Raw genomic sequence first — 13,262 nt, 5'->3', positions numbered from 1 at the left:
CAACTGCAGGTCATTCCCACTTTTGATTTTAAAAATCGATGTTTATTTTGTGGAGAAATATTTTGCAACGAATCAAAATTGCCAATGCATAGACGGAAAAAAATTCATTCCGTGGTAGAAATATCGATGAAAGAAAAAGTTATGGGATATCTGTCTGGACGTGACGATGAATTTGCCACTTCAATCATCGAGCGTATTCATGGTATACCTGATCTCATGGTATACAATGATAACAAAAGATAAACGTCGTGCATTGGAACAATGGAAAAAAAATGTACAGCGATAGCTCACTCCATAATAACAGCCGCGATCGAAGAATTTTCACGACTCGAAGAATGTACCGAGGAGGAACTTCAACAGCCAGGACCATCAAAACGACGAAAAACGTGTGAAAAAAATGACCACGAATAATTATTATTTTTGCTGTGTAAAAATTATTTGATTAATAAATTTCATGTGTTTGATTTATAATTTGGCTGGTTCATTAATTTATTTTGTATACCAATAATTGCCTGAACTACCATTCATCCATTTTTACGTGTGGATACAACCGTGCGAGTGGCTCAATCGAAACCGGGCACAGTCTTACTGACTTTGCGGCGCGCTAGAGGACGTAATTTTTGTCGGAAATGAAAAATTAAAATACGAATTTGTAGGTCTGAACACGCTGTAGAAGTTTCATTCCAGACATTTTTCGATATCTTTGACGAGAAAAAAGGAAATAGCGAAAAACAATTTTTTCTCCCCAAATTTATGGTTTTTTTAACGATATCTCGATAACGACGATCGATACGTGAAAAATGTATAAGACCTTAATTGTAGATCGTGCAGAGAGCAACAAAAAAGTATTATATATAAAATTTCGCATCTCAACGGGGAACCGAGTTATGATGAAAAAACTAAATTTAACCCTTTTTTTCAAAATGGCGGAAAACGCACAAGGTTATTTTGGTCGACAATTTGAACTTAAGCTTTTCTAGCCGCCCCCCACGTAATATCCAAAATTTGGCTTTCTCGGTTCATTTTCATTTCCAAATGTATATGTATAATGACTGGACTACTAGTCTGCGAGCCAATCGAGGAGCAGAATTCTCTGAAACTATTTCTTTTGGTATCTCTGAGGAAATTTTTAACCTCTTTATCTATGATGAATAGTGTTTTCATGACCTGAAAAGCTTCAAGATGACCGATCACGTCTAGTTGAATATTCTAGTGCTGAATTATATGGTGTATGATTATCCTGGTGTCCACTTCTTGTGCATCTTTCTGCTTCTAGAACTGCCTATACCTTCTGGTGTCTTAGTGAACATTTTTCCACCTATTCTACGTATCCACGCGCATCTACGCAGCGAAAGTGATCTGCAGCTGGCGGATCAAAGTGGGCTACAGCCATTGGCTTGCTTATCCTTGGTATTACGTTTATTACGATCACAACAACTTGAGTCGAACGAATACTTTTCAACTTCGGCTATCAACAGAGACCGGTTCCAGCCGGAATTGGAAAGCGATAAGGAGAGGCAGGCTACTCCTCTCCTAACTCCCTGTTTCGATCTCCGCAAAGTTTGTCCTGTCTTGTTGATTGTTGTAAATTCTCTGGTTTCTTTCTCTCCTGTTCGTTTTTGTGTCTTTTTTTCTCCTTTTTTTCTCTTTCCTGTTGTTATGCCTGATACGTTAGCAACACCGATCTCGAAAAGGAGCAGGGATCTCTCTGCCGAGGCCCCCGGCGATTCAAATTCCCCACCTAACAAAATTAGGGGGGCTGATCAACTAATTCCCTTGGTGCCCTCTTTGAGGGTCCGTATATAGCAATAGGTATTGTAACGGACAGCTGATCGAGGTCACCATCGACATCAGCAATGCCCATAACATACAAAAAATCACAACAACAACAAACGGTGACCGACGCCTTGTTGACAACACTGACTCAAAGATCCTCCGGAAAGGTAATGGATAAGGAAGAGACGACGACGATGTAGCGGGATGGGAAATCGGGACGAGTATAAATAGGAGAACCGCGGAGAGCATCGTTAGCGATTGACCGGCATAGCGTCGAACTGACTCACAAGTTAGGGATAGACTTTGTAAAAGAGCAGTTGCCCGGCAAAGCGCCGAACTGTCTCACCCAGGTTTTTGGTAGCGAAGTATTCTTCATCTGGAGGGCACAATTGAAGTTAGCTTCAGTAAATTGTGATACGGAACTTCAAGCAAAGCGCTTAGTTCCGACTTACAAGGAAGGTATCCCAGCCCGAAGTCTCCGACTTGATTTATTTTATAGTATGTTATAGTAGACTAAAAACTAAGCAACACGGATTTTTTTTTATCGGCCATAAAACAGTTTAAGGGGCTGAAACCACCCTTCAAAGTGAGGCATGTCAAGGGGCGATTTGGCAGTTTCATCCACAAGATCATAATATTTTTTAATCAATCCAACTGGAAAAGTTTTCTCATGAAGAGAAATGAAAAATGCATTTTTCTCAAAAAAAAAAAAAAATTAAGGGGTTGAGCCAGCCCTAAATATAATCACATTTATGTAAAAAATTGTCAAATTCAAGTCTAAAAATCTGGAAAAATATATATTGCGTATGAATACAAAAGAAAGTTTATGTGTTTTTGGATTTTCCCGAAAAAAATATTGGCCGGGGTAACTAAGCCCGAACGCTGTTTATCTTGCGCGTATGCCCAAGATCGTCAAATCTAAGCCTAAAAATCTGAAAAAATATATAATGCGTACGAACACGAAGAAAATGTGACATATAATTGGATTTCCTCGTAAAAAAATATTGGAGGGGTAACTACCCTTACACGCTGTTTATCTTGCGTTTACGCGAGAAAATGATCCAATTGAAATCTAAAAATTTGAAAAAATGTATATTGCGTATGTACACAAAAAAAAAATTTACGTGTTTCTGGATTTTGTCGAAAAAAAATATTGGACGGAACTACCCTTACGTACTGTACTTGCTTTTCTCCTTCGACAGCCAAAGTTCTTCCTGAATGCATCTCCAGCTGGAATCCGCTTTAATCGGAATTGTACACATTTTGAATTCCAAAATTTGCTATATCGTGTTTAACATGAGCCACAAATTCATCTGCTTTCACTTTTTACCATTCAGCATCTTCTGAAGTTTTTCTAGTGATAAATTTATTGATTTTCCTAGATACTATACTGTATGCGTGTTTAAATCGATTCAATCATTTTTTTGAAGCTGTAAATCGAAAATCTTCATGGCCAATTTCTTTCTGGGCTGGTAAGGCCCATTTGCGTAAATCATTATCAGGAACGATGAAATAAGCGTCGATAGGTGCTTTAAAATTATTAAACGTAATGTCGCAAATTCTAGCGATTTTTTTTCTGTAAGTGCCACCTTTATTTAATGAATTAGCCCATGGTCGCAGTTGATTTATAGATTTTACTCTTTTAACATTTTTTCTTACAGTGTCAATGCGTAAATTTCTTTTTTGTCAGCTTCTCCAGAAATCTACAGCTCTTGATTAATAATCATACGATACATCTTCTTCGTCTTTCGTACACTCATTTGTAGGTGGCACAGGCTGGATAGGTAAAGTATGCATAATGTCATCTTCTATTATTTGGGCATTAGTATTCTTGTATGGTTCTTGAAAATCTAGGGATTCTTCAATCGTCATTTCCACGCCATTAAATTCATTCATCGCAGTTAATAAAATATCTTCGATGTACTCTTTTAATTCAATTTCCCTTCGATATATCGGAGTCTCTTCTGTATTTAGCGATTGAAATACGCCAAGCAAAAGATTGACGACATTTATAGGATTTACTTTCATCTTCAGTATTGCTGAAAAAATGTGTTGTAATAACTCGAATAATATCCCTTTTATTCCTAAATATCGGTACATAAGGAAGTTGAAAAAGGCGACAAAGGCAGACGAGTGACAATGAAAATTAAACTTATTTTCACGCTTTAGAATTTTGATATTGTTATTCGATATTTATAATGCAATGAATTTAATAATTAGTTGGCCAACGTGTTTTGTTTATTGAACACATCTCACATTGCATCAGAAAAATAACATTTATATCCCACAATTTTTAAATATTATTTTATAACTAGGGGCTTCGCCCCTGCGCGCTTCGCGCGCCAACCCCATCTCGGCGCTACGCGCCTCGGGCACTCGGCGCTGCGCGCCTCACTATTTCCTTACGCATTGTCTAGTAGACAGGCGAATTCCTTCATGTTGATTTGATGACAGGTCTGCACTTGCTGTCCACTTCAATTCCTTCTGTGCTTACTTTTCTTTTTTTCATCAATCTAAGCTTCCATTCGTTGGTTGAAAATTGGTGTTCCTTCTCTATTGATATCGATCTATCTCCTTGACTTGCTGAATTATTTTTGCTACCGCTCTGCTCGTTATTCTCCAAAATCACCTTCTTTATATTATTTTTTTCTCTACATTTTTGTTGCTGTTCACTCCGCAAAACACCTCTTTCTCTTGTGGTTAACATAGATCCTGGTCGTCCTCTTGCCTGGTTAAAGGAATATTTGTTAATTATTATTCTCTGGCTTGTTTGGTTATTCGCGCTTACAATTTTATTTTCCTTTTTCTTTTGTAATACGTCCGACCATCCACCGTCTCCATCGCCTTGTCTGCTGGTTGAAACTCCTTCTTTCTGTTCGTTGGTTGAAAAGCCAGTATGATATTTTTTGTTCGCTTCCCTATATTTTCGCTGCTGTTCTCGTCGTCTAATTTTTCGCTCTTCTATTTTCATCACATTGGTTGGTCGTCCTCTTGATTTATTTTCCAAATCAATAATCACAATCGATTCTTCTCATTCTTCGACACCCTTCGTTGAATTATTTTTACTACCGCTCTGCCGGTTATTCTCCAAAATCACCTTCTTTATACTATTTTTTTCTCTATATTTGCGTTGCTGTTCATTCCGCAAAACACCTCTTTCTCTTGTGGTCAACATCGATCCTGGTCGTCCTCTTGCCTGGTTATACGAATATTTGATGGATATTATTCTATGGCTTATTTGCTTCTTCGCACTTACAATTTTATTTTCCTCTTTCTTTTGTGATACTTCCGACCATCCACCATCTTCATCGCCTTGTCTGCTGCTTGAAACTCCTCCTTTCTCCATTGTCATTGTAAATCCGGGCTGTCCTTTTGACTGTTTGGTGATTTATTTGGATTTACTATTATTTGATTGTTACTTTTCATACTTATTACTCACTATCTGAATTTTATTTTGGTTCTGCAAGACATCAAAGTGTCCACTGTCTCCGTCGCCGGTGAAGCGTAGCGAGAATTGTGTTTCATTTTGTGATCCGATCCGGTGTGGATGAATTTGTTCTTCGCGATACACGATCAAACATATCTTAAAAATGTCCGCAGCTGCATATATTGCATTTTTATTCATATGTGATTTGTAATCACCAGGTGACCTAATCACAGCACCGTTTGACTCATTACCTGTAATAAAACCCGCAAATGTAGACCAATTATCCACTATATTTGAAACGATACTCAGTCTCACCTCTGCGCGTCGATCTTGAGTGCCATATACACAATACGCCAACGCGCGAGAAAGACAATCCCCGTCGGGAATCATCTTGATGATTTTCGTTTGCATGTTCATTTTTTGCGCGTCGGAAACAGATACTTATAAAGATATTTGTCAAAGACTGTCATAAACAGCCGATGACAGCTGTCAAAGGGTTTGCTAGATGCTTTTTGTTTTGTTTTCGGGATCTCATCCCACCGCCAACTTCATGCGTATACTATTGTTATTATAATCTTTTTTTTACTATTGTTATTATAATCTTTTTCTACGTTCATTTGTTTGAAACTTTTTTATTAGATAGAGAGATTAACCAAGAAAAATTTTAATTTACTTGTTATAGACAACAAAAATAATTCACAAGACAAAACATAATAATATAATAATAATACGAAAGGAACTTGATTTTCAATTAATAATAATGACCAAAAAATATTATTTCAATTCGACTCTTTAACCAACTTATTTCTATACGAAAATATCTCGTTGAAAATTTGAAAAACTTACAAAATCTTTAAATGTTTTCCGAATGAGAAATTTATGATTTCTACACATAAAATCATATAAAATATTCAATTTTCTCCGAAAAGAACTGCTCACTTTGACGTAGCGCTTACTGTGCAGAACTCACAAATAAAACTGAAAACATGAGTTACTTTATCGAAAAAACCAATTTACAGTGAATATTTCCACACTTGTAGAAGCAAATATGTTATCTTATGTATAAATGGTTGCGTTGATATTGAAGCTGCTGATGATGGACAATACACAATATTGTGTCATGCTGCGATAAGTTACTCTTGAAGTGATATTTTACTCTAGAACCTTTAAAAATTCAAATTTATTATTTTCATTTTCTTACAATTCAAGGTTCTAGTGTAGACTATCACTTCAAGAGTAATTTATCGCAGCATAACACAATATACAATATTGCGTCTAAACCGTTATCAGCAGCTTCTTTACTGGGGACACTGTCTTTGTTCCCGAAATTGTTCTCGTTCTCGATGATTTATTTTTGACCCTTTGATGATACAGTGAGAAAATGAAAAACGGTAACAATTCAAAACATTTTGAGGTAGTTCCGTCCAATATTTATTTTCGAGAAAATCCAAAGATACGTCTTATATTCTTCGTGTTTATACGCAATATATATTTTTTCAGATTTTTAGACTTGAATTTGACAATTTTTCGCGTACGCGCAAGATATACAGAGTTGAGGGGTAGTTACCCCGTCCAATATTTTTTTTTTTAATGAATCCAGAAACACGTAAATTTTCTTTTGTGTACATACGCAATATACATTTTTTCAAATCTTTAGATTTGAAATGGACCATTTTTCGCGTAAGCGCAAGACAAACAGCGTTCAAGCGTAGTTATGCCGTCCAATATTTTTTTACGAGGAAATCCAATTATATGTCATATTTCCTTCGTGTTCGTACGCATTGTATATTTTTTCAGATTTTTAGGCTTAGATATGACGATCTTGGGCATACGAGCAAGATAAACAGCGTTCGGGGTTAGTTACCCCGGCCAATATTTTTTTCGGGAACATCCAAAAACACGTAAATTTTCTTTTGTATTCATACGCAATATATATTTATTCAGATTTTTAGACTTGAATTTGACAATTTTTTACATAAATGTTTTAGGGCTGCCTCACTCCCTTAATTTTTTTTTTTTTTTTTTGGAGAAAAATACATTTTTCATTTCTCTTCATGAGAAAACTTTTCCAGTTGGATTGGTTAAAAAATATTATATTCTTGTGGGTGAAACTGCCAAATCACCCCTTGACATGCCTCACTTTGAAGGGTGGTTTCACCTCCTTGAACTGTTTTATGGCCGATAAAAAAAAATCCGTGTCGCTTAGTTCTTAGTCTACTATAACATATTACAAAAGAAATCAGATCGGAGAGTTCTGGCTGGGGTACCTTCTTTGTTAGAGACATATGAGTTAAGTAGAATATCCACGATAGCACGGGATGTCTAGAGCGTTAGGAATTATTTCACAAGAGCTTAGAATAGAAAATTTTAACCATGAAAACAACCGGAAGCAGAACCTAGAAATTCTGAATAATTCTGAAAGAAATATTATTTTATTTTATATTTTTGTTTGTTATTTTTCACGGATAGTTTTTAGAATTTAGATAGTTTGAGCGCTTAGCGCAACACTGTAATGATTTATTTCCATTAAAATTTACTTTGGTTGTTTATCCAACGAATCTGTTTCTCTGTCCTACATCGTTTGTTTATTCAGAATTTCACCTTGTGTAAAAACCCGACAGGCAGCCAAGATTTGTCCCTGGTCTGTAGGATCGGTGTTGTGTTTGGGTCATCAACCCGAGACTAGAAGTAGGAAGGCGACTCTGTTTATTCCGAGTTCGCATTCAGAAGGGAGCACTGGGAAACCCGTGTCTCCAAACAGGTGACATACACCTCACTCTCTTGTCTCCGATCGGTAGCAAAAGCGACACAGCTCTTGTCTTACGTGAGGGAGCATAAGAAGGAGATGCTCGTTCATAAACCAAGGCGGCTTTAGTATCACCTAAGTCCGTATAGCTAATTAATTCAGGGTGTTTGTGGGTCGGAAAAACCGACCCTCCTTTGCCCATCAGAGGGGGTCCTTTATATAATCCATGTTTACCTTAATTTCAGGGGTCAAGGTAAAAGAACTACATAATAACGCGGTTTTTTCATACGTAAAAACCTCAAGAAAACCGCACACGTTACAGTATACACAGGGTCACCTCCCGCCATACCTGGTACACGTCTATGACAAAATTGAGGGTAATGTGGGCAAGATTCACGCCATGAGTTTTGCCAAATTACTAAAGAACAATAGACTCCTCAAACGCATTTCAAATATTACGACATCAAGAACCATTCGTTACAACCTTTTCTTCAATAATGTCGAGGATGCAAATTTCTTCGTCGGACAAGGTATTGAAAAATGCAATCACGCCTTAGGAGCATATGTTCCAGATGGGTGCATCTATAAAATAGCGCTAATCAAAGGTGTAGACGCCTCTCTCAGAGGAGGAGATTCGAGAGAACATCACTGTATTAGGACAATCTGTTTCTGAAGTTTCCCATATCGAAAGAATTCCGTGGGTATTTCGCTCCACGGATGGCAGTCTTGAACGAGAAAACTCGACACGCATAAAATGCTTCCTTCGAGGTTTGACTCCCCCTGACAAGGTTGCTATTTCTTAGAACACTAGGGACGTAGTACCATATTTAACATCAGTAAAAATTTGTCGCAATTGCTTTAGGTTCAGTCACGTACAATCTTAGTGCCGGGGAAAAAACAAGTGCAATAATTGGGGTGGATTACACCATGAAACATCTTGCGAGGTGCCAAGTTCAACTCAAAACTTCCACTGCGCAAACTGCTAAGGTAAATACAGAGCGTCAGACAGGGGTTGTCCGGTTTACATCAAGGAAAAAGAACTTATTCTCTTAACTTCAATTCTCTAAAGAAACGGTAGCCTCTAAGGCCATTCATCCGCCCACAGCTCAGATTCCCTTACTGAACAGGAAAGAATTCTCTTCGCTATTTCTCGCCAGAAAGAATGACTCTAAGACCATGCCATCCACATCCTCTCCAGTAATCTCTTCCTATGCTAACCGGAACTCCAGAAGAACTACGACAAATTTCTTTGGACAGGCTACCTCCATACCGTCCTCAGACTCCCCCCTAACAGGTCCCGTTCCCTTTAAGGAAAAAACAGACTACTCGACTACCTTGATTCCGGAATTTAATTATGAGGATCTACATCCTCAATGGATGTAGCACAGTATCTTGATATATCCCAAACCTTACCCTCTTCGTCAGACTCGGACATGAAGATGATGGACTGGGTGCGGACTGAAATTCGGAAGTTCCTTGGGGACTTCTCCAAATTTTTATGCAATCGGATTGCCGAAGAATTTCCCGACTCCGAAAAAATCATAGCGAACATCAAAGCTTCGGAGGAGCTTTATATGCGGCAACGCCACAATTAATATGGCTTATTCTCTAGATATAGTTCAATGGAACTGTCGCAGTATTTTCTCTAAATGGAACGATTTCGAGGGCTTTCGTAATAGATACGACGTCTGACGGAGACTTGATTAACTTCGAATCAGCTTCTACACCACAGACGCTTCAATACGGTCAGGAGGGAGAGGCTGGGCCCCACCTCGGGGGGGGGCCTTGCCTAGCTGTTCTCAAAAGACCTTTTTTTCCAAAGAATTGACCATCTCCCCCTCCCGAATAAGATGAAGTGGGACATGATCCGACTACGGCTTTCGAACTCCAGCAGCATCCCTATTCTTAACGTTTATCGCCCTCCGAACAAATTTCTGAATCGTCTCGAGTGGAGGGAGTTCTTCCAGGTTGTATCCCAATTCGATAATATAATCATCTGCGGAGACTTTAATGCACACTATCCCTTTGGGGCAGCCAACTACAAAATCAGGACGGAAGATTTTTGTCCGAGGCATTCCAAGAGAGTAATTTATGCATACTAAACAATGGATCAGCCACCAGAATGCATGTACATTTATATAGAAAGAGCGTGCCCGACCTGACTTTTGTTTCAACTTCGCTTTTCTCGAGCTTCTCCTGGTCAAACTTGGACGATCCCCTAGCGATTACGATCCAATTTATATCAGGCTGGCGGAACTAAATTTCCACGAGCTGCAAGTCAAGCAAAGGCTGTCCCTTAATTAGGTAGACTGGGCTTTTTTCAATAACACCTTGAAATTCAACCTTCGTTCCATTCTTAATGAGGCAGATGTTAACTGGAAGTATAACTCCCGGATAACTACCTTTAGAAAGGCGCCCCGTACCTACCTCCCGCCGCTCCATCGTGGAGTCAGAACTGTACCATCAAGGTTGCCGCCAGGAGGGCGGCAGCCAAACGATTCCGAGATAACCCCTCCGAGTCGAATTGGGAAGATTATAACAAACTTGAAAAGGAGGTGAAAAACTTCTTCAGGCAAACCAAGCGTAATAGCTTTACAGAATTTTGCTCTTCTATCTGCCCTCGAACGAGCATCGACAGAGTTTGGGCATCAATTAAAGGCTTTAAGAGAATGTTTCATCTACCTAAATCTGTGGATTTCTACTCCCTCGATAATCCTGCAATAATATTTACTTTTGAACAGATATCTATTCCTTACGTCGCCGAAAAACCCGTTTTCTCCATATCAGGTAAAATAGACCCAACTTAAGACAGCAATCTCGCTAGAGGAGAACTAGAATGGTATATACGGGTCTCTAAGAGCAAATCCTCGCCGGGGATTGATCTCATCTCTAACGAAGTGTTGAAACGTGTCCAGTCCAAGGGGCTGGATTTCTTACTTGATTTGTGCACCTTAATTTTTAAATCCCACAAATTCCCTTCAGAGTGGTCTTACTGTGTGCTGTGCTTTATCCCAAAGCCGGGCTCCAAGGGATTAAGACCAATATCCCTTTCCTCGGTCCTTCTTAAAACCATGGAGCGAATAATAAACCTCAGGCTGCACTGGTGGATTAAAAACCACCTTGCCTTGCCAAGATTGATTTTCTGTTTTAGGAAAGGCAAATCGGTTAACGATAACGTGGCTGTCCTTACAACTGAGATCAACATAGCTTTTCCCTGCAAGGGATTCCTCACCGGAGTCTTTATGGACATAGAGGGTGCCTTTGATAATGTCATTCCAAAAATTTTAATCCAAGACCTTAGCCTTCTGGAAGGGATAATCTTTTTCATCCGGAAGGTCATTTCGTTTAGAGTGATCCATGGGGGAGCCTTGGGTGCCAGCCTGGGAATCAGATCTACTAACCTGGGACTACCCCGGGGTTCTATTGTTAGCCCTCTTCTTTTCAACGGCTACTTAAGAACCATCGCCCAATTTACAGGTGCTGATACTAGGACTCTTACATATGCCGATGACGTGGTAATCTACTCCTTCCATAAAGTCCTACAAACCTCCCTTAATGAGGTCTCATCCTCATTCAGCTCCCTCAGCATCGAGCTTCTCGAAAGGGCTCTCTCGGTGAGCACAACCAAGACACAATTATACATCTTTTCCAAAAGGTGTCTTGGGAATAGCCCGATTCAGATCCAATTGAACGGCCCACCGATTTACAACTTCGCTAAAGTTAGATTTTTGTGAATGTACTTGGACAGGAAACTTTTGTAGAAAGCTCACATAGAGTACAAATGACTCAAGTCCTTACAAGCAGTCGCATTATTAAAATCTATTTCCAGTTTCACCTGGGGACGTCACCCTTCCACTTTGCTACTTGTTTACAAGAGTTACGTGAGGGCCATCCTTGATTAGGGCTCCCAATTTTTTGGTGATGCGGCTAGATCCCACCTCTTTAGACTGGATGTGGTCCAGTCCATATCTTTAAAAATTTGTATCGGTTGTTTAAAAACGACCTCGAATAACGTGGCCTCCATCTCAGTGCCCCCCCCCCAAACTCAAACTGGTTGTAGCAATCATCGATAAGCGTGGTCGGGGCCCGGGTTGCTCCCCGCCATTCAGTTTTAAGGTCTGGACTTGTATCCGGACGTCGGCATCATGGATTATGTCCTCTAAGATTCCCCCATGCTTCGGTCTAGACTATTTTGCAATTTTCACCGAACCAAGTATTATCACGGAAATAGGTTTCACTGTAAGGAAGGATCCTTTCCCCACTGCAAGGCTGAGATCCATTTGCGGTACGAGGTTTCCCAATCACTCACAGTTTTATACAGACGGCTCCAAAAGATCTTCCCCTTCGAGGGTCTCTACCTCGGTTATTCCACCGAGAGAAAGGGAACCAGCCTGTTTTGGCTTGAACAGCAACTCATCCATCTTTTCTGCGGAAGCGCTTAGTATTTGCAAGGCCGTTGAGTTAATTATTGAAATGAGATGCAACAGATCGTTAATCCTCTCCGATTGCCTTAGCGTCTTCACAGCCCTCATGCTCCCATTGACCTACAATAAAGTTAATCCTATTTTAATCTCAATAAAAGTAAAGCTTTTCAACCTCCGCAAACTAGATTACCAATGTTTCCGTATCTGGATCCCAGCACACGTTGCAATCCCGGGTAACGAGCTCTATTCTGGGCCGACCTAAGGCACTTATCTAGACGCACTACCTTAACTTCAAGTCAATCTAGTACCCTCGAATCAGGACGCCTGAAAGGAATCACCTATTGCTCTTTAGCGACCAAATTTACCGGCCGTCCATGATTTACCAATATGTCCCTTAGCAGAAAAAAATAGCACTGATGAATCGGGTTAAATCAAGTCATACAAATTCCAAAGAGCACCTAGCCAGGATGGGTGTGGCTGCTCCACAGGTTTGCACGTGTGGTCACCCTGTTCCGTCGGCTAACCACTTGGTTTAGGAGTGCCCATACTTTAGCCTCCCCCTAGTCAAGCTCAAAGGCTTTTTACTCACTCAAAATTACAATAGGCACCTCTCTGGTCTGAGAGTTGAATGTGTGCGTATGTTTGTACGTGTGTGTTGTGTGCCTGCGTATGAATTTATAAGATGTGACGTTATCACGTCAAAATATTTGAAAATATGGAAGAAATTCATTTAGATGATAATGAAGAAGAATCCGAAAAACACATGGATGCGGTTAATTGGTAAGCTTATCGTTTACATTTGATGAATAATATACATTTCAAATACGAACAACTAGATCTTTTATTTAGTGTTTTTATTATTTTTGATTAATTGATTTAATATACATAT

The sequence above is a fragment of the Neodiprion virginianus genome, chromosome 1, assembly GCF_021901495.1.
Source record: "Neodiprion virginianus isolate iyNeoVirg1 chromosome 1, iyNeoVirg1.1, whole genome shotgun sequence".
Lineage (NCBI taxonomy): Eukaryota > Metazoa > Arthropoda > Insecta > Hymenoptera > Diprionidae > Neodiprion > Neodiprion virginianus.
Note: the sequence above shows the minus strand (reverse complement) of the source record.